This window comes from Theropithecus gelada, chromosome 12 (assembly GCF_003255815.1).
Source record: "Theropithecus gelada isolate Dixy chromosome 12, Tgel_1.0, whole genome shotgun sequence".
Lineage (NCBI taxonomy): Eukaryota > Metazoa > Chordata > Mammalia > Primates > Cercopithecidae > Theropithecus > Theropithecus gelada.
In genome coordinates, this window is record NC_037680.1 from 39,991,062 (window position 1) to 40,013,344 (window position 22,283).

At 36.0% G+C, this 22,283-nt stretch overlaps 1 protein-coding gene across 1 annotated transcript in view; it reads right to left on the reverse strand.

The window, feature by feature from the left end:
- Positions 1–22,283, reverse strand: part of FIGN (fidgetin, microtubule severing factor) — a 128,503-nt gene that overhangs the window by 6,282 nt on the left and 99,938 nt on the right. The window lies entirely within an intron of this gene.

Below are 22,283 nucleotides of genomic sequence, written 5' to 3' on the forward strand. Positions count from 1 at the left end.
AAAATAGTTTTTAAAGATAATTGAAGAACTGTTCCAAAACATCAATTTTTATTTTTGAGAGGATCAGAAAAATCTTAATACAGCTGGCAAATTTCATCATGCAACGTGTTTTTTTGAAAATACACAATCTAATAGAAAATTGCTTTTAAGATAATTTGTTACACAGGAATGACAGGTACTGCAGTAAAACATCTGAGCATTGTTCATATTTTATTGTTATGGGATGAATCCATATATATATAAATGAACAAATCTATATTTCCTACATAACTGGATAGTACGGATAACATTTGCCATTCTTACCATTACTGACCATTTGATAACTTTGGTTTAATTAATAACCAGTTACTGCCTTGTTGCTTTACTTTTTCCATTTTTCTCTTCAACTAGTTTTGAAACAAAACTACTATAGCATCCTCTAAAGTTCTGCCACAGCTGTAAAATTTTAAACAGTAATAGAGAAAAATGAAGGATATAAAAGCAAATTTCAAAATGAGAGGAAAATTGGAAATAAAAGGTTAGGTCTTCTAGAATCTGTTTTTAGCATACATTCATAGAAATATCAATGTGAGGCACTCACTACCCACCCCACTCCTTATATACATGTACTATTCAACAGTTCATCAGGTCTAAAATAGTTACTCCCTTTTACAATGGTCCCATAGAGTAATTTTGGTTACTAGGGGCTCTGCCTTCATTTGTAGGTTTTCTCAGACTTCCCAAGGGCAGGGACCTGAGGCAAACACCTGCAGGCATGGCAGGTTTGCCTGCTCTAAAGCAGATGCATAGCACTCACACAGGACTGCATGACATTACTACACCTATTACATTTCTTTGAGCTATTGCACCTCTGAACCTTTCATTATTTTTTAACATTAAAAAAATTAATATAATATTAACAAGGGTTTCTCTGAAAGATAATCACTACTGGGGTAAATACTGTAAAGTAATTATAATACTTTATAGCCTCTTCTTTGTGATGCAACAAATTTATCATCTCTTGGGTTGGAAATGGCAGAACTAACGTACAAAGCATTCCAAATTTCCAGTAGAAAGTAGAAAATTCATTGGCTAAAAATACAGGTCTATATAGTGAAGAACCTTCTGAGGACTGTATACCTCCTGGCACCGCAAACTGGCCCTGTGCAATATCTACTCATTATCATTCTTCAGGGAGAGTGACGACCAAATGAAATGTTTGAGGAGACCCACACAGCCTTGTCTACCCATCCTCATAAGCCAAGAGGCCAACACAGCATTAGCTAGTATTACTAGTACTAACCCATTTGATCTGGAAATTTCTTCAAGCTATTCCCTGATAATTCTTGGCTTTAAAATATGGCATAAAATCTACAAGTAATAGAAAGGGGAAAAAGTGAGGAAGAAGCACTGAAATTACGTATCATTTTTGCCTAATTTTCTTCCATCGTTAGTGGACCAAAATTAGAAGATTTTATAAGCTTAATGTAATAGAGGGGCTGTCAAATTTTAACTTTAGTTCATAAAAGATGAACTATGTACAAAGCATTGTGGTTCAGTGCTAAAAAGGAGGGTCCATTTGTCTATAAGGTGATGAAACCTTTTCAGCTCCCTTTTTCACAAGTTCACAGTCTAAATTCTCCAAAATTAGACTCTTTGATTTTAGAGATTAACAGAACTTTAAAATGACCTAACCATTCCAGACATCCTCACTTTTAGATAGATGTTTCACTTATAATGATGTCTTACAGGACTCGATACTATTCTGCATAATATGGTATTTTATTTGGAGCCATTGATAGATTGTTGGGATAGAAAGGGACTGAAGGAACATAAAGAAGGTTCTAGAATTTTGTTTCACAGGTGAAAATTCCAGCCTGTAGAATCAGGCCACTGGCAGCATTGCTTACATTATCACTTATTTGTTCCAATCTTGGTTAAGTCACTTAAGCACATCACACTCACTTACTCAGCTGTAATATGTGGACAATAATGGTATTATTTAACCTTACTGTATTGCTATTAAGATTACCTGAATAATATTTTGTGAAACTACTTCCCAATTGTGAACTGCTACACAAACATTTCTTAGTATTCTTTTATTTTGAAAAAGCCAGGGGTGCATTAAAGACAAAACAAAACAACACTGGCTAGACAGAAAAAAAGTAAAATCACTCCCAGAATTTATAAGTCAGTTTTCCTTCAACCTCAGGACAGCAACCGAAAAGGAAATTTTCCAGTGGGACTGTTGGTTCCAAGAAAGATATAGAAATGCTCTTGTTCTGAGCAAAACACAGAGCATAATCTGTTTAATCAAAAAGGTGTCAACATTTCCAAATGTTTTCATAGTATTTTATTTATTTTTGATGTTTCCTGTGACTCAACATTTTAGAGATCAAAACTAAGAAATAAAGTACTTAGAGGTTTAAAACTAGTTAAAACTGTTAAAACTCATTTTAAAACCTGCAGTTTCAAAATAAGATATTCTAATTATATAACAATACTTTCAAATAATTTTTTCTCTTTAAATCACATTTTCACACCTCAAGACTCCAAATTATAATACATTTTGCAGCACCCTTCTCAACCCATTCCATCTTATTTGCATAAAACAATGCTTTAAAAAAAAAACAATTATGAAGGCATTTCTGCCCAAATAGTTCTCAGTAAATATAGTTCAGATACCTCACCCTCTTACAGAGAAATTGCAACTTGACAGCCTGAGGGTAACATATACCCTGCAACTGTGTTTTGTTTGGCCAGCACAGGGCTTTAAAAATCACTCTACTTTTTTTTTTAAAAGATCTGTCTCAAAAAAAAAAAAAAAAAAAAAAAACCAAAAAAACCTGTATTTCCGTATTTCCCATTTTTCAGACAAAATCTTACAACACTTCATTCTTGCCTGGCAACAGCTGTCTGATTCTGGGGACCAGCTCCCTCCTTGGGGCGTATCCTACCCTTTCCACTTTGTCATGGTGCTCCTACCCCCATGACAATGTCAGGTATTTTTATGGTATCTACCAGGTCACGCAGGCATTTAAATTTAGGACTCCACTTTAAAGCTTCAAGCTCCAGTTTCTTCACTTACGTACCTTTTCTTGAAATCTAGAAAGTATACAGCTCTAACAGTTAAAAACCTTTTCCAAATACTTTTTTTTTTTTTTTTTTTTACGATAAGAGCGTCTCCCTGCCCTCTTACAACACAACACATGGGAAATAATTGATAATTTTCTTATTGATTCAGTGTCACTAGTACAGCAGTGTGGAATGACGAATAATGAATGGTATCTTAAAAAACTGGTCTCAGATGCTGTTTAAGTGTTTCCCCCTTTGCTGTAATTTGTCAGATATTATTTTTTGCTATTTCCCTATCCATTTTCACCATTTCTAATGTACTCCTTTGCATGTGCTGTATGTTTGATATCACGAACCAAAGCTTAATTTAACAGTGAGGGAAGCACCTCCTCTTAGTCAAATACATGAGCATTAGTACAACTTTTATAAAGTTATTTAAGCTACTCCAAAGTTATGCTTCTCATTTCCTACAGAAAGTTGTTGGGTAGATGGTATCCAGGTAAGCAACAGATCTTGTTGTCTAAATGTCATTATTTTGGGGCTTAATAAAAGCCTGTGTTTAATGTTACAGGCACCATGACTTGGACTAGGATGGTATTAATATATACTCTGTGTTTAAACTAAACTTTTACGTAGCTTATGATCTGAATTGGGTTCTCTACATTAAATTGTATCCATAGCAAGAAAATATTCACCCAACAAATATGACCAAGTGTAATGGTGACTATTTTTGCCAATATTTCATATGGAGGTTAAAACTTGATATGCAAGGGTCCTATCGGTCATTATTTTTAATTTGCAAGAAAATGGCTTGCATTTATGAGAATGAATACATAAGCATTATGCAAAGCAAATTTCACTGATGAAAGAAATATCATATTTAGACCACTGAGCCTGGATTCACTATATGATCAGGACAGAAAACATGTCATTTAAAGCAACCCAGGAAATCATGATCATAATTCAAACAAGTCATTTTCCCTTAAAATTTCCTATACTTAAAGTATACAGGTGAACATATTATCACACTCACACACAAATCCATATAGTTTAAAATTATAACTTAGATCTATGCTTTCTGGGTGGGGGTAGGTTTTTTAAATGTTTCTGTGTAAAATTTTTGAATAAGAATCTAAAATCAAGTAAAAAAAAAGTGTCCAAAACTGTGTATATTCTATGGTAAGTTATTCAAAAGGATACATGAGGATGCTTGTACATGCAATTTAAAATATACAAATAATTCACACTCTAAATCTTCCTAAGTGTGAGGTGTCATTAACTGTTGTAAGGGAAAGAGTCCGAGGTAAAAGAGCTGATTTTCCCATATTTTAAAAATGTTATGTTTATGCTACCTCTGTGAATTTTAGATGATTTATAATCCGTTTAAACAGCACTTTGTAGTTAACCTTTAAAGTTTTTACTTTGCAGCCTTTCATTTCTCATGCCCTCTCTTTCCTTCTTCCATATACATTTTTCAATCCATTAAGGCCATCTACCCTTCCCCCCAGATCATCAGGACATACCACGTATGTCCATAGGGACTCCAGTGGCTAATGAATATGTATGTTCTGTGTCACAACAGAGCACTACCCTTGTTCTGCAGTATCAACCCTCTTATGTGTGTAAATAACAGGTGAGCTGTAGCATGCACGGATAAATGGGGTTAACACAACCTGAGAGCCCCATGCTATATTCATAGCATCCGGCCTGTATGATTGATCCATAAATGGAGTCCCAAATGCCAAAAGTATTATGCATTTTCTGAGTGTTTTGAATCTTTATTTTTAAAAGTATTTTGCAGAGATAATTGTCATCATCCTGAGAGTCTGAGGTTATTCTAGTTGATTCTCAAAATACTGTTTTGCCGTATAAAATATATTTGCATTTTTATTTAAGAAACATCTGGCATGATACCAACCTTGAATTATGACACGGCTGGTATATTGCATCAATCATAATCCTAAAATGGTATACTAACCACTATGTGCACATACAACTCTGTGTAAATATTTGTGTGTGTGTGTGTGTTCTATTTCAACTATCTAAATGCAAAGCCCAATGTAGTTATATTTAAACTGAACTCTATTCATGTTTTGCCCCATACGCCAAGCTGAAAAAGGTCAATAAACAAACTAAGAAATCTTCTAAACCCCACAACCTTGCCTAAAATGGAATTTGCATTCATCTACTTCTCTCTGTTCCTCTGGAAACACACTCTAAAAAGACAGTTTACATAGGACAAAATAGATTTATAAGTCTGCTTATTTAAGATTGAGTGTTTTCTCATATAATTAGACAAAAGAGTAAGAATGCTATTCACATGTTAAGGATAAAACTGTTCAACCATTCTCCTTAAAAACTCTTTGCTTTAGGTAACTCTAAAGTATGCAAAGCCCAGACAAAATTTGTTTAGGTTATTTATGCATTTTTCTCTTTTTGGCAATTCATGTATTAATTTTTAATGCAATAGCAAAATAGTGTCTTGGACTTTGAAAAAAAAAATTCTACAGTCAGGGCTGGGTGACATAGTGCATTAATTCAGTGTCCTTCACTCCTGGGACCTGTGTATAATTTAGTCCAGCCTGAAGAAAATAACTTTGATCTGAAGGTAGTGGAAAAAGCTACATATGAAATGAGTTTTGGTGGGTTATGTGTGTGTGTGTATGTGTGTGTGTGTGTGTGTGTGTGTGTTTTCCCAAATAAGATGTTGTAAGAAGATAAACTGCTTTAGAATACAACCAACACAGCCCAGGATTAAAAGTGAAGAGCTCTTAGCAACAACAGTAGTTTCCTCATCTCTTCATTTTCACCACCCTGCCCCCTTCTAGAGTCTGGTGAAATAGACCTGAGAACCACCTATAATTGGGATCCTCTGATTTCCAGATAGACTGAACATTGTTAAGGTGCAGTGTGAACGACAGTCCAGTCATTAGCACAGTTGGCTCTTCCATTTGTAAAAACAAAGAAGGCTGCATAATGAGCAGAAACAGGAGAGGACAACAGCATCTTCAAAGGAAGTGGCATTTCCTTTCCTGGAGAGGGTAGCCAATAACCTAATCCATGGGAAACAGTGGGAGGGACTACAAGTAAAGAAATTGTTTCTTGAGATCCCATCTCTGCAAAATTTCATCTACTATTATGATGGAAAATGCCATTATGTTAAAAAAAATTTAGGCTTTGGCTGAATTGAATAAATGGCTGATCCAGTCCTGTGTGTATTAATCACATGAAAACCATACAGATTCCTCTTCTCATGGTTCTCCAATTAATTCCAATCCAATTCTCTTCTGTCGTAAATAAACATGGCTTACTTTGTCTCTAATATAGCGACTAAAATTAAAGTTGCTCTTCACAAAAATTAGCGGGGCATGGTGGTTAATGCCTGCAATGCTACTGGGGAGGCTGAGGCACAAGAATAGCTTGAACTGGGGAGACGGAGGCTGCAGTGAGTTGAGATCATGTCACTGCACTCCAGCCTGGGTGACACAGTAAGACTCTGTCTCAAAAAATTAATAATAATAAAAGTGCTCTCAATATTGTTTTCAGTGGAGTTAAAGGCATAAAGATGTTGTTTTTTCCAGATGGTCTATACTATTGTAAAATTTTATACTTCTTATTGATGATTATGACTATTTTATTGGCCTCTTTAGTAATTGATAAGTAGCAATGTTTGCTAATAATTTTAGAAGACAAGGAGATTTTGTCAGCCACATTTTAATTATTTATTTATGTAGTTGTTGTTGTTGTTGTTGTTATTATTATTATTATTTGAGACAGGGTCTCACTCCATCACCCAGGCTGGAGCATGGTGGCACGATCTTTGCTCACTACAAACTCTACCTCCCGGGCTCAAGTGATCCTCCAGCCTCAGCCTTCAGAGTAGCTGGGACTACAGGCCCATGCTACCATGTCCCGTTAATTATTGTATTTTTTTTGGTAGAGACAGGGTTTCACCATGTTACCCAGGCTGGTCTCAAATTGTTGGACTCAAGTGATCCACCCATATTGGCCTCCCAAAGTACTGGGATTACAGGCATTAGCCACCACACCCAGCTCAGCCACATTTTTAAACTACCAGATAATTTAAAAGAAATATCATTTTAAGTGTGCCAGTTTTAGTTGTTTATATTAAAAGAGTAAGTCAAATTCTCCCTGCTACCTCTTTAAATCATGTGCCTCTTCATAGCACATAACTTCCCTAAGCAACATGAAAACCCAACTCTGTCTAGAACCATGAAATAATACAGGTAGGCTACACAAAAATTCAAATCTGGGTGCCAGTATGTGCGTATGTAAGCTTATGACTGCAGGTGTGGAAAGGCTACAGAGAATATAAGGGAAAGAATGACAGAGAGAAGAAAGACTTTTAAAAACAGTTTTTATCCTAAAAATGATCTATGCCTTGCTAGCTTTATTACTGATAATCCAAGAAACCGAAGAACATTCTAAATTATTTAACTAACTTATGCACATATTTTTTTTAATCAAAACTAAGCATCATTTAAGGTTTTCTTTGGCTATATATTTATTATTTGTGGCTTAAACCAAGTCAAAAACCTTAAAAAAATTCTGCACTTATAAAACTCCATATCTTATTGGTGATTTCAAAATGTATGATGAATCCTGATTTCCTTAATTGAATACCCATTTTTGGTAAGGTCTAGGTTTACATGAAAAGCAAATAATTAATTAAAATACATAATTGAGTTAGATGGGAAAGCACCCCTATTATTACTATAGAATCATGTTTGTGTTTTCTATGCAATACTTTTCTCCTTTTAAAATAGAATAGACAATTAATAGAATTAATGGTGAATCATAGGTCTAAAAGTAAATTCCTAATTTTTGAACTGACATACTTAGAACCAGTATCCTTTTAAGCAAATGTTTTTAAAAGCACCAGAATGCCTACTAAGAGTACTGTAATTTTGTTTATAGTTTACTTTCAATCTTCTGGCCATTATATGATCACTTAGCTAACTTGTAAAGATTTTTCTGGTGAGGATGTTGTATTGTGACTTCTGTTTATTTAGTGCTTCTACACCCAGCCACTGTTTTCATATTTTACTTTAGAAATTATTTTATCCAGTTCAATGTCAAATCATACTATGCTCTAAAAAAATCTATTCAAAAATATAGCATAAAATAGTGTATTGCATCCCTGTCCATAGCTTCCAGAAGCATTAAAATGTTACTGGAGTACCCAATGACAGCAATGACAGCTTAATCACTTAAAGGCTTTTTTTTTTTTTTTTTTTTTTTTGAGTCGGAGTCTCGCTCTGTTGCCCACGCTGGAGTTCAGTGGCGCGATCTCGGCTCACTGCAAGCTCCGCCTCCCGGGTTCACGCCATTCTCCTGCCTCAGCCTCCTGAGTAGCTGGGACTACAGGCGCCCGCCACCGCGCCCGGCTAATTTTTTGTAGTTTTAGTAGAAACGGGGTTTCACCGTGGTCTCGATCTCCTGACCTTGTGATCCGCCCGCCTCGGCCTCCCAAAGTGCTGGGATTACAGGCGTGAGCCACCGCGCCCGGCACTTAAAGGCTTTTTACATTAACAAGTTTTTTTTTTTTTTTTTCTATTTGAGTACTAATATTCAGGCATGATTTGATATGAAGTTACTTGTTAAATACAGCTAAATAACACACTTTTAAAAAATATCAAAATCAAGTTTGGCACCTAATGAACATTCCCTTATGCTTTCTGAAATATTAGTGCACATTCATAAAGCTTTGTTTTTTTCATTTTTTCTCACCCAGTATATGTATTTTAAAAATTAGTCTGATAATTAGCATGCATGGTGCAATAGCTCCCTGTATTGTTTATGATTTTAAGTAGAAGATCCATGGATAAAACATAATTGAAAGGTGAGCCTATTAATCTGGAGAATAACCTCCACAAACCAAATAGGAATGAATCATCTTTAAGCCTCTACCTCATTTATAGCTTTATATTCCTAAGAAGAAGAGGAAGAAAAAAAAAAAAAAAAAACAGAGAGACACAAAAGGTGACCTTATTTAGACATATTAGTCAAGGCAGCCTTTGCTGTTTTTAAGCAAACATGATTGTGACTCCACTTTGTCCATCCAGTTTTCCAGTGTGTAAATTGGATGATGACTTGGACAATTCTCTCTTCATTAGTGAGCTGTGGAAAGGAAATACAGAGGTGGCTTTTTCTGTTTTAAACTCTGCAGTGTCTTGTAGCTGGATTCCAAAGCATCAAGGAAAGATTACATATACATATATATGTATATATAATCTATTTTTTTCCGTAGACAAGCTGTCGTAATTGAAATGAAGTCTAATCAGACTCATTACTGTTTTCAGCAATTTGCACCACCAAAGATGCTTATTAGGTAACTGTGTTTAATAAACCACTCTTTAGAAAAATACCAGTAATGAGCTCTTAACAGCCAATCTTTAGCGTGAATGTAATGTGAAAAGTGTTCCTAGCGCTGAATAGATTTTCACATTTAGTAGTGTCATAATTAAGCTCCATGAATTGGTTGCTGTGATGTTAGATTTATTGCAATAATCTCTTTTTTCTATTTTAAATATACTTGGAAATACAGTTATCTTCTATTAGAGCTGGGTTATATTCATTGTACAGCAAATTTTAGGCTAGTGCCAACTTAGTCAAGAGGTTTTTCAACTGAGGACTTGTTAACAAATGGTAACCAAGAATTTTATGACTGATAATTGATATGAGCTATCAAGTCTTTCTTTATCGGTATTCCTATGCTTCAGAAAAAAGTCTTCCAGTCATTGGATTATACATGAAAATGTATCCCAGATATAAATATATTCTTATCATTAAGAGGGAAAATGGCATTTCTATCACTAGGCTAAAACATTAAAAAATGGACATTCTGAAAGGAACATCTGAAGAAATGTCAATTTTTCATAATAGCAGATATAAATAACATTATATTGCTTTATTAGATATTGTTGTTAAAAAGGTGAATACCATTTCCCTCCCTGATTCTTCCTTTTTTGCAGCACTATTTACTAAGCTCTTAACATTAAAGGACATTATTGTGGCTATATATTATTTATATGCACTAAGGGTGGTCATGAGAGTTAGCTAGGCTTCTTATTGATAACATAGAAAAAAAAACCCCACTGTTATATACCTCTGAGGACAAGAGTTTTTCTATGCAAGATGATGCATGTGCTAAAATAAGTATATTATCTATAGAAAGTATGCTGATTATTCCATTAATAGAATATATCTTGAGGGATATCCTTATATACATATAATGATTACACAGAAGAAATTGAACATTTTTATCATTTTGGAGGACAACTAAGTAAGTCTTATCCGTACCTCTTCAACTTGTAGTAATGAAATGCAACCTCTCACGTGGTAACATAAATATCTCTTGCTTACTAAAAGCAACCCAAAAGATGACACAATCAGTTTTGAAATGAGATTCTGGACATTCTAAAATGAATCCATAAAGAGAATCAATAAATGAAAAAGTACAAAAAATAACAAGAGACCAAGAATTGATACCCATTCATGATGAAATGTTAAGAAGGATTCTGTTACTGAATGATTCCTCTCCCAATGCAACCTTTCTTTCTTCTAACCTGGCAAGCTTCACGACTCCTAATTGAAGCCAATAAGCCTCCATAACTGTTTTCAGCTTTCTGAATCAATATGGCCATGAGAACCAAGACTGTCAAATTAATGACTTGTTTCATCTGATTTTTTGGAATGCACTTCTTTGAATTACAAAGTAGAGAAGAAACCAAACTCATTCCCTTGTGAATTAGTATAGCTTTCAGATCAAAATGTCTTCCTGTTTCTTTAAGTCTTGAATAAATCTGTATTAAGAATGACAAAAGAAAAAAAAAAGCAGATAAAACTACTATAAAACCTATATGCTGCATCTTTAAGTTACACACAGCTAGACTATTAAAAAACAAATAAACAAAAAACTAAGAGGGTTCACTTCAATGCCTTGTGACTTCTTACAACCTTAAATTACTTTATGAATCATGTCAGGTATGAACGTTTTATAAAAGAGAATGTATGCTTAGTATGTTTGCTTTTATTACAAAAGACAAGAGACCACAAGATGTTAAATAATAATAATAATAACAACATAAAATCATTTTGGTGGATTTAAAAAATAACTTTCCATATGATAAATTTAGTTTTAGTTATGAATTTTAGTTAGAAATTGAGTGTCTATGTGAGAAGTGTCTGAACCAGAGCAACTTCATCTTGAATAAGGATTGGGTGAAGTAAGGCTGAGACCTACTGGGCTGCATTCCCAGCAGGTTAGGCATCTTAGTCACAAGATGAGATAGGAGGTCAGCACAAGATACAGGTCATAAAGACCTGGCTGATAAAACAGGTTGAGGTAAAGAAGCCAGCCAAATCCCACTAAAACCAAGATAGTGACAAAAGTGACCTCTGCTCGTCCTCACTGCTCATTATACGCTAATTATAATACATTAGAATGCTAAGAGACACTCCCACCAGTGCCACAGCAGTTTACAAATGCCTTGCCAAAGTCAGGAAATTACCCTATATGGTCTAAAAAGGGGAGGAACTCTCAGTTCCAGAAATTGTACACTCTTTCCCAGAAAACTCATAAATATTACACCCCTTGTTTAGCATATGATCAAGAAATAACTATAAGTATACTCAGCTGAACAGCTTGTACTCCCACTCTGCCTATGGAGTAGGCATTCTTTTATTCCTTTGCTGTCTTAATAAACTTGCTTCCACTTTATTCTATGGACTTGCCCAGAATTCTTTCTTTCATGACATCCAAGAACCCTATCTTGGGGTCTGGATCAGAACCCCTTTCTAGTAACACCTAGTTAACAGCTATTTCATCAGGATCTAACCATGGATTATATAGATAGTTGGCAGAATTTACAACTTAATTTGCAGTTTTAATTTCTAACTTGAGAGACAAGCTAGGGAGGATGGATATATGCATGAAACAGATTCTAGTGCAGAGAACAAACAACTCATAAATACACATGATCATATAAGTCAAGGGATGGGTCAGCTGGGCATAATAAAATGGTAATGGTAATGGGGAGCATGTTAATCCAGTAAGACTTTTGGACGAAGTGGGTTTTATACTTGAGCTTTTGGACCTAACATGCAGACATCTGCCAAAAGATACAGAGAAGTAATACACTCAAGTTTCTTCTCAAAATGAATTAGAGCTTATTAATCCTTAACACTGTCAAGGACATACAATACCAAGTATCAGCCTTACCATTCTTACCCCTTACTCAGTTTCATCACTTGCCATGTTCCTGAACTAAAAAAGATTAAGCAAACATCCTTCCATATATTTCCATGAAACAAACAAACAAGCAGCAGACGAGCCAAAATGAAACCTGAGCATTCAACTTCTTTTACTAGATCTTTTAAGGCTTTAAGTGTAAGGCTTACTATCCTCCGTCACTCACCTTTGGCTTTAGCATGTGGGCCAGTGAGTTCCCTTCTTCTCTTCCCTGCTTTCAAGTAGTTTATCAATTATGAGAATATAGGTTACAGAGAAAATACATCATAAGTCTCAAAATTAGAATACAAAAACCCCACCCTCGACTCTCCGAATCTTGATAGCTTTTACTATCACTAGAAGAAACAAATAGGATCAGTTGGCTACACAGTTTAAAAAATGACAAATGGCAATCACGGTCTAATAAATCCAAGTGCCTACTATTACATGAGAATCTTGCCCAAAGTACTAGGGAATATACAGTCTGGCTCTGGTGGAGTTTGCAATCTATCTTTAGGGGAAATTTAGCAAAAAACAAACAAACAAACAAACAAAAAACAAAAAAAACCCAAAACAAAACAAAACAAAAAAACTAGTTCCAAATGTAATAGAGAGAGGTGGCTATACAGAGGAGCTAATAGTTGAGGTATATCTTGGACACTGAATAGAATTTCACCATTTAGAATAGAGAGAGAGGAGGTTTCCTGCCTTTGATAAAAGTTGGTCAAAAGCACGATGAAGCCAAGTATGCATGACAGCTTCTGGAAACAGAGTAGTTTGAGATTGTTAGAAGATAGGTCAGAAGTATATGTCTATGCATGGGGGGACCAGATAGAGGTACATATGAAGCTTGAATTCAGATTGCAAAGGGACTTGAATGTTTGGACTTCCTCTTACTGTCAACATAAAGTGCTGCTCTGATTTGTTCTTAAGCAATGTATCAATAATAAAAATACATAGGACAAATTCAAGGGGAAAAATAAGCAGGGTCTAAACTTAAGCAAGAGGAAGGAAAAAAATTTACAAAAGATTTCAGAGGCGGAGTCAAAAGGATGAGATAACCAATTCTATTTGGAGGAATGAAGGAAAGGAAAGGGGGCATTTAAAGGAAATCATTGGAAAAATAAAAAATATTTGTGAGATATCCGTCCATTGGCTAATAAAGAGATTGTGGTAGATACTGCATTTAATCCTCAAAATGCCAGAGAGGGATTTTTATTACCCTTTATATATGATGAAACAGCTTCCCCAAATCTAAGGAACTTTCTTAAGGCTAGCCCAGAGCTAAAGTTGCAACCTGGATCATGTGCACTCAAATTGCTACAATTTGTCTCTCCTTGGAGAACTACTGGAAGGGTTTTAGCTTGTACAAGCAATGGGTTGGCTGCTGGAAAGATGGAAGAGAAGTCCAAGCTTTACAAGGAGGTTTGGGAGTCTTAAGCATATGGGAATCCATTGAAACTATGGTAATAGAAGACAGAGTAGAGAGAAAGTGTGTAGAATAAGAATAAAACTCTTGGGTTATACAAATTTTAAGGAGTAGGAAATGAGGACTGGAAAGGCATTTACAGAATACAAAGAGAAAAAATAAAGTAGAGAACACGCTGTTGCAAAAGACAAGTGAGGATTTTCAGACAGAGTGTTTAATTGTAGCACATACATCAGAGAAGTCAAGTATGATTAGGAAAGAAAACAGGCAATTAACAGGCTTGAGGTGATTTGTGGGAGAGCAGTCTCAATGCAAGGTGGGATCAGACGCCATGGTCAGTTGGTGATGCAGGAAATGGGTTGTGAGAAGGTGAGATGGCGAGCATGAGAGGATTTTCCTCATTGATAACCATCTTAAGAAAGATGGGCCGTAGGTTAAGGAGCAAAGATGTGGCAGGGGATTTTTTAAAGGATATGGGGAAAATCTGATCATTATCCTAGACCAAGGGTCAGTAAACTATGTGAAATCTAGCAGGCCAAATCCAGTGTGGTATCTTCTGTAAATAAAGTTGTATTGGAATACAGCCACACCCATTTGTTTATGTATTATCTATGGTTGCTTTCTAGCTACAAGTAGAGATGAATAGTTGTGGCAGAGACCATATGGCCCACATATCTAGAAATATTTACTATTTATCCATTGACAGGAAGTCTACCAATCCTTGCTCTAGGCTGAGGGGAAAGAAATAGTGCAAAGGGATAAATAATTAAGACACAATATTGTATGAATGAGGCATGGGTGAGAATTGATGGAACAGATTTCTCAATAAAAAATAAAGAGATGGCATCAAGAGGATGTATGTTTCAGACAAACATGGGGGGAAGATTTGAGACAGGGTCTTGCTCTATCATCCACTCCAGTGCAGTGGTATAATCTTGGCTCACTGCAACCTCAACCTCCTGGTCTCAGGCAATCCTCTCACTTCAGCCTCCCAAGTAGCCAGGAATACAGGCAGATGCCACCCATGCCTAGCTAATTTTTTAATTTTTTGTAGAGATGAGGTGTCATGATATTGCCCAGGTTGGTCTCAATCTCCTGGGCACAAGCAATCCTCCCACCTTGGCCTCCCAAAGTGCTAGGATTTCAGGCATGAGCCACTGCACCCAGCAGAAAGAGGCATTTCTTTGTTTGAGATGGGTAGGAAGGAGCTAAAGGGCACGTAGAATTCACTTGTTTTCTGGATCTCCTTTTGCTTTTCTGAAGACGTGTTTAGGAGTCAGTTAGTACTTCTATCTTCCTATGAGCCAGTCAGTAGACCTACGTTCATGTCCCATTCCATGATGTATTGACCGAGCCCCAACCCCAGGCAGGAGCAAACCCTGGCCAAAAGGAGGGTCAAGGTGAAAGACAATGTGGAAAGATCAAGGCAAACTCATCGCCACCATGAGAAAATCACCACCTGCAAGCCACAGTAGATAACCTTTCTATTGCTATATATGACAAGAAAGAGCCACCCTTGAAACATAGGCCTAACTGACAACTGCATTCCCAGATTTAGCAAGGATTTGTACTAAAAAAAGGGCGGGGTGGGGGGGAATGATGATTGTCAGTCATTACTAAAATATTTAATAAGACTTTCAATTTTCAGGAAGACATGGCTTTTGGATAAATACATAAATCTATATGGAAAGAAATGACTACTGCCTGAAGAAACTTTTTATTATCTCTCCCTCAATTAAAAAAATCCCATTTCATTTAGAACTATTAAAAATTAGAAAATGTATTCATGACAGGTTTCATCTTCATCATACTCCTCTCAGCCCTAAACACAAATACATTGCTATCCTATTATAATCTTCCTATTTCATAACAAAATAAATGATTAAGTGACTGAGAATTCCACCTATGGTATAGCTTTGGGTCTTATTTGTTTCCTTTGAGTTTACTAGTTGAGCTCTTAATGGCAGCAAAGTTCGTCTAGGAGGGCAACTATGTGGGAAGCAGAGCTCAAGTTACGAAAAGGATGCATGTGCGTTTCATACTCATTTTACAACATCTGAATCCCTGCTGGTTTCACTGGTGTATCAAAAGATCCCAAAACGTTTTATTAGCTAATTCTTAAGAGTGTTATGAATTTAGTACTCTAAATATTTTCGTATCTATGCCAACTATATATCGTGCCATATATAACGTAAGCATGTATTTGCACAAAGAAAGGGAGGGCTTGAGAATTAAAAACATTTAATGTCGTGTTGACGGATGATGCGAACTTTGTTCTCCAGGTTTATCATCCATTTAAATCTTATTTAGAAATTAGAATGCTAAACTATCCTTGTTTGGGTAGTAAGATACTTGATTCCCTAAGATAAGCTATTTTAGGTTAAAATACCCTACACTCTTAGCTTGAGAGTTCTCCTCCAGCTCCCCTCCCACTTCTCTCCTCTTTACCCCTCCCCTTGTCCTCTCCCCTTTCTTCTAGGAAGCTATCTGAGACTTTGGTCCCTTCCCTCCCTTTCCACCATTTTCCATATCACTTTGTAGTTATACTGCACTTGGTTTTTATGTATTATTACACTGCATTTTATTTTCCTACTTCAAATGTATCCCCTACTAGACTAATCTCTTTGAGACCAGGAATCCATACCATTAGAACAGGGCAAGTACTTAATTTTGTTCGCACCTATAAGAATATCCACAAAAACTAGGTGTTATATGTATCATGCAGACTCTAACACACGCATACGTCTAAAAATTTAAGGTAGGCTGGGCGCAGTGACTCACACCTGTAATCCCAGCACTTTGGGAGGCCGAGGTGGGTGGATCACCTGAGGTCAGGAGTTCAAGACCAGTCTGATCAACATGGTGAAACCCTGTCTCTACTAAAAATACTAAAAGTACAGAACTTAGCTGGGCATAGTGGTGCATGCCTGTAATCCCAGCTACTTGGGAGGCTAAGGCAGAAGAATCGCTTGAACTTGGGAGGCAGAGATTGCAGTGAGCTAAGATTGTGCCATTACACTCCAGCCTGGGCAACAAGAGCAAAACTCCATCTCAAAAAAAGTATAAAAATAAAAAATGTTATTTGAGGTATTTAAAAAGTAATAAAGTATTTTAAAAGTATTAAGTTCTCTATAGTTAGATGTGTATAAGGGGAATAATAAAAATAGCTAACATTTGTTGCACTTTCTATGGGCCAGGAAATGCTCTAAGTGCTTTATATATTTATAATTTTTTATTCCTCAATGTCCTGTATTATTTCCATCTTTTAAATAAAGAAACTAAAGTAGTAAGAGATTAAGTAACTCAGTTACTTAATCCAAGTCACAGAGTTAATATGTATAGGAGCCAGGATTCTAAACCAGGCAGTCTTGCTAACTGCTGCTCTTCCAGCTCAAGCACTTAGAGCTTCCTCCACAAACCTGTTTCAGGGATATCGCTGCCTAGAGGTTTTCCAGGTTTCTTTCCAATTCACAGAAGCCTTGTCTTTCTAACTAGCATTGACAGAGTCCCAGACTAAACAGAACCAGCTTTGGTATTGTACTGACCTTCGGGGATAGAAAATTTTAAATGCAAATTTAAACCGTTAAATTTCTTCTGACCTCATATACTGTTTCTAGAGACCTCACGTATGGCTGTGGTTCTTGTTTATGACTCCTACGTCTCAACCTCTGGTTCAGATCTCACTCTAGAGCTCCAGAACCTATCTATTCAATGAATCTGTCTATTCAATTGCCTACCTGATGGGCACAAACTGAACATGTACAAAGTGAACTCACCAACTACCCAGGCATTCTAACTTTTCCCTTTTTACTGTACATTCAGTCGATGAGAAAGTCTCAATTTATCTCTTAAACACTAAAATCAAATCCCTCTTCTTCATTTTTTTGCCAACGCTTTAGGTCAGCTTCATCCCTTTTCAGCACAGCCTCTCAGATTTTCATGTTTTTCAATCCAATTCTTTTCTGTATGTGTGTGTGTGTGTGTGCGTGCGCACGTTTGGCTTACTTTAAAAAAAGAAAACATAAAAACCAGTTTCCCAGGTTTTAAAATACCAGCATATTATATTAAAATATGGAACATACAGAAACATAAATAAAGTGACCATTATCTACTATTCTATAGTGATGACTTCTATTAAAGTCATTTTCCATGCCACGTCTTCATTTTCCCTTGACTACTTTATTTTAATTTCTGTATGCATTTCTATTTCATAAATTGAGAGTATATTTCACATACTACTAACTTTATAGGAGTAACTTAGACTTTCTCATAGCTTCTATCTTTGTATATGCTGAACCCTTTGCTTTTAATACCCTTCCTCACTCCACACCATCTTTTATTCCTGAGCCAGCTACACCACAGCCAAACTGCAACATTGGGCTCTCTCATTATACCATGAGGTCCCTGAGGTCGCTTATCTTTTTCCTCTGTTCTTTGTAGCTAGCATTTTTGTGTATGTATGTGTGTCTACCAAATCTATGAACTTGTAATCATGATGCTATAGGGCACATTTTTCCACAAAATTATCCGTGATAAGTAAATATGAATCCTCGATAGCACAGCATTTGTTTATTAGACTGGTGAACAGTTACACATATACACGCATTAGAATATTTTTGGAACTTAAGAGGAGTGTTATAACTCTCCTATAATAAATCCCTAGTTAAGAATTCCTCAGCCAAATTTGGCACTTACTCTGTTGTTTGAAAACTGTTTGTTTATGTGTTAGTCTCTTTCACTAGGCTGACTGTCTTTTTCATTTTATATTCCCAGCACCTTGAACTGTATTTTACATAGAGTATGTGCTCAATAAACAAGAAAGAAAATAATTTTTAAAAATCTTATGACAAACAACCCGCCCTACTAAATTTTCCTCAAACATAGAAAAGTCACTATTTATCTAAATAATACTTGTTGCTGTTTACAAAATCAGAATGATTGATATTTGCTATCAATATCTACTATGTTAATTTCAAGTATACTTGATAATTATAATATTAATTGATGTAGCCCTCACAAAATAATAAACAAGACTTCATTAGAATATATTAGAAATGCTACTGAATAAGACTCTCATGTAATAAAATCACTACCAAATATTTAAGCTGCATATTTAAATATTATGTTTAAACGTCTTCTATGGACTGGGTGTAGTGGCTCACACCTATAATTCCAGCACTTTGGAAGGCCAAGGCAGGAGGATTACTTGAACCTAGGAGCTGGAGACCAGACTGGGCAACACTGTGAGACCTCATCTCTACAACAACATTTTAAAAATTAGCCAGGTATGGTGGCACATGCCTGTGGTCTCATTTATTTAATAGGCTGAAGTGAGAGGATTGCTTGAGCTCAGGAGGTTGAAGCTGCAGGGAGCTGTGATTGCACTACTGCATTCCTGCCTGGGTGACGGAGTGATATCCTGTTTCAAAAATAAAATAAAATAAAAACCTTATATGGGTAACCACATGTCAGAAACAAACATTGCAAGTAGGATGTAAAATTTGTTATAGATTCAATCACATCATTTGCATCCTATTTGTAAAACTCTATTAACAGAGCTTATACCATGACTGGTCTAATTCACATTTGATATCTAATGGTTAGAGGGCACAGACTGATATTTAAGTAAGGTTGCACCATGGTAACTTTGATGGGTTATTTTATATTGAGGACAACCAGATATGACATTTTTGAGAAAAGTCTAGGTCACTAAAGAAAATGAAAAGAATGGCTTAATTGCATCAGAGGAAACTGATCTTTAACATGACTTGGAGAAAAAAGGATAGATATGTACAAAGAAAGATACAGATAGATAGTGCTAAATATAGTTTACTTTTGTTTTACCATTTTTGAGAAGAGTCAAGCTATAAAGTGTTTTTCAAGAAATCTAAAGAGAGTAGTAGGTACTTCCAAAATCAGTAGTGTAGTATGCTCTTACAATGATGACATAGATTCTTCATTGTTGTTGATATAGTAGGATCAGTTCTGGGTTGCTTTAAAATATAGCTTGCCCTTTTTACAAGCTTGACTGTTACTGTAGATTTTCTCTTTTGTGTAAGGTCACTTAGTTAGATTAAACTGTTTGCTACAACACTGCCTCTCTTTTAAAACTGCATACCCCTTCTTTCCATTGGTGATTTCTTTTGTTTGTTTGTTTTTTTGAGACAGAGTTTCCCTCTTGTTACTCAGGCTAGAGTGCAATGGGGCGATCTTGGCTCACCAAAACCTCTGCCTCCTGGGTTCAAGTGGTTCTCCTGCCTCAGCCTCCCGAGTAGCTGGAATTACAGACATGTGCCACTACACCCAGTTAATCTTGCATTTTTAGTAGAGATGGGGTTTCTCCATGTTGGTCAGAATGGTCTCGAACTCCTGACCTCACGTGATCTGCCTGCCTCAGCCTCCCAAAGTCCTGGGATTACAGGCGTGAACCACTTCTCCCAGCTCTAATGGTGATATTATAATGAAGATGGTATCGATGAGCAACTGCACAATAGCTTGCTTTCAGTAAGTATTTGAATGGGTAATAGAAATTGATGGTAAATATAGCCCCTCCATTTTCCCAAACACAACATTAGTGATGTATGTAAGACTTGAATCCAGAGGAAAACTGACTGTAATATTAAATGGAATTTACCAAATAAAGCATATGTCTGTTTATATATAAATATATAAATAAAATAAGAAATTAAGAAAAATAAAACACTCTTAATTATAAATAAAAAAGAAACACTTTCACTACCAGCTTGGTAAACATGGTAAAACCCCATCTCTATGGAAAATACAAAAAATTAGCCAGGAGTGGTGGCAGGCACCTGTAGTCCCAGTCAATCGGGAGGCTGAGGCACAAGAATTGCTGGAACCTGGGAGGTAGAGGTTGCAGTGAGCCAAGATCACACCACTGCACTCCAGCCTGGGTGACAGAGTGAGACAGCGTCTCAAACGAACAAACAAAAAACGGAACACTGCACATCATTTATTCATTCTGTCAATAAATGTTTATTGAGGGACTATTCACTATTTGCAAATAAAGCAGAGAAAAATTAAAGTGAAAGAAGAAATGCAAACAACAGTAGCAATCTAATTACAAAGTCAAAACTCGCAATTGTTAAAACATACCTGGGTTCTCTGGAACTTGAAAGGAGACCATGCATTCTAAATATTCATCTCCTAAAGAGTTTATGTTCTTCTGGCAGTTTAAACATTTTTTTTTCCCACAAATCTAATTACAATAGTTTTTTACTTTGCCTAATAAATTAAACCATGGCGGCATCCCCTATGCTAGCAAAGGAAATCAAACTGGAGAAAACATACTCAGTGCTGACTTCTGGCATCCAAGATTTAATGGCAACTCATGTCTTCTTAGTGTCTCTCACTTAGAAGAGATAATGCATGTGAAGATAGACAAAATTGTAGGTTCAGTCATATCAAAATGTGATTTATGCCAAAATAGATCTGGGAATGTCAACAATTGCAGAATAAATGACAAGTTTTAGACTTCTCAAAAAAGAGGAGTGAATTCAGTAATTATTTAACTTTTTTTTTTTTTTTTTTTGCTATTAGAATGTGAAGCACAATCCTTTCTTGCACATGCACATAAGGCTTTAAAATTTTTATTTTTCCTTGAGCAAGCCTTGGAAATAGAATAAAATGCTATGTAAAGTAACTCTACAGACCAATATGTATCCTAGTGTTTTTGGTCTTCTGACATATTTTAGGCATGATGTGACTTTTGCCATAAAAATATAAAATTGAAGTGCCACTGACAGAATCTCAAGTAAACAAAGCAACAGCAGAAAGCACAGTGCCTCTGTATGCGGGGATCTCCAATAGACAGTCATCTGCAAATGGACAACTTTAATTCGATTCCTGGCACCATTGGCTGTGCTGAGAATTCTCCTATCTCTTCACACCAGGGGTTTGCTCTTTTAAGCATTGCTCCCTGAAGGGAAGGAAAAACTAGAGAGAGAGGATTTCCAATGACCCTGCACAGATGAATGGATATGTCAATGGTGAATATTGGTTCAGCTTTGAAACGGAATCCTGCAGTGGTCTTGCTTCTCCAGCCCTTCTACGCTAGTGTGAGAGTCGCCAAAGACTTGTGTGAGCAGGAATCTTTAAAAGATCAAGACAGAGAATGAGAAAGTAAAAACACAAGCAGAAAAAAGGCAAAATGCTTTTTAAAAATTAATGGTAATTTAAATGTTTTGGAAATGCAATTCTCCAGGGACAAGTAAGAGAGTATTAACTCTTAGGTTTAGTGGGGCTTTACATTGAAAACTTGAAGCTCAGAAAGGTAAATTCCAAAACACTAATTGCTCACAGAGTCAATTAGTAATGTGGTGCCCATCTGACAAGTCTTGAAGAACAATTAAATACTGAACTGAGCACTAAGCACTTCAAATCCTCTTATTCTTTCCCTTGCCAGTATTAGAATGAAAGCATACACAGGCACAAGCAAAAGGAAGAAATCTCAATTCCATTTGTTTGGAAGATGAACATTTCAGTTACTAACCTTGTAACTGGGTAGATGCAAAAATTCTGCCTGAG